Source organism: Phascolarctos cinereus, unplaced genomic scaffold (assembly GCF_003287225.1).
Source record: "Phascolarctos cinereus isolate Bilbo 61053 unplaced genomic scaffold, phaCin_HiC Scaffold_5;HRSCAF=322, whole genome shotgun sequence".
Taxonomy (NCBI): Eukaryota; Metazoa; Chordata; class Mammalia; order Diprotodontia; family Phascolarctidae; genus Phascolarctos; species Phascolarctos cinereus.
Window position 1 is genome coordinate 256,732,220 of NW_027555958.1, and position 1,332 is coordinate 256,733,551.

Here is a 1,332-nt window from a genome sequence, read left to right on the forward strand (position 1 = left end):
GGGGTGAATAGAAGAGAGGGAAGAAGTACAAAGGGTAAAGGGGAATAAAAGTGAGGGGGCTAATAGACAGGAGGGCAGACTGAGAGAAGCAGTGGTCAAAAGCAAAACACTGGTGAGGAGGGAAAAGGAGAAAAGAAAGAAAATCATAAATGGGGGCACGGAAGAGGATGGAGAGAAAGACACAGATAGTGATCATAACTGTGAATGTGAATGAGATGAACTCTCCCATAAAATGGAAGGGATAGCAGAGTGGATTATATACCATAATCCTACAATATGTTGTTTATAAGAAACACATTTGAAGCACAGAGATACACACAAAGTAAAGGTAAAAGGCTAGGGTAAAATATACTATGCTTCAGCTGAAGTGAAAAAAGCAGGGGTAGCAATCCTGATCTCAGACAAAACAAAAGCAAAAATACATCTAATTAAAAGAAATAAGGAAGGAAACTAGATCCTACTAAAAGGTGCCATAGACAATGAAGTAATATCATTACTAGACATATACGCACCAAGTGGTATAGCATCCAAATTCTTAGAGGAGAAGTTAAGGAAGCTACAGGAATAGATAACAAAACTATGCTGGTGGGGGACCTCAACCTCCCCCTCTCAGAGCTAAACAAATCTAACCACAAAATAAACAAGAAAGAAGGAGATGAATAGAATTTTAGAAAAGTTAGATATGATTGATCTCTGGAGAAAAATGAATGAAGATAAAAAGGAATATACTTTTTTCTCAGTGGTACATGGCACCTACATAAAAATTGACCATGTACTAAGGGCATAAAAACATCACAATCCAATGAAGAAGGGCAGAAATATTAAAGGCACCCTTTTCAGATCATGATGTAATAAAAATTACATGTAATAAAGTGCCATGGAGAGATAGACTAAAAATTAATGGGAAACTAAATAATCTAATCCTAAAGAATGAATAGGTCAAACAACAAATCATAGAAACAATCAATAACTTCATCCAAGTGAATGACAATAATGAACAATATACCAAAATTTATGGGATGCAGAAAAAGTGGTACTTAGGGGGAATTTTATATCTCTCAATGCTTACATAAATAACATAGAGAAAGAAGAGATCAATGAATTGGGCATGCAACTAAAAAAGCTAGAAAAAGAACAAATTAAATATCCCAATTAAATACCAAATTAGAAATTTTGAAAATCAAAGAAAAGATTAATAAAATTGAAATTAAGAAAACTATTGAACTAATAAATAAAACTAACAGCTGGTTTTATGAAAAAATAAAATAAATAAACCTTTAGTTAATTTCATTAAAAAAAAAAAGAAAGAAGAAAACCAAATTACCAGCATCA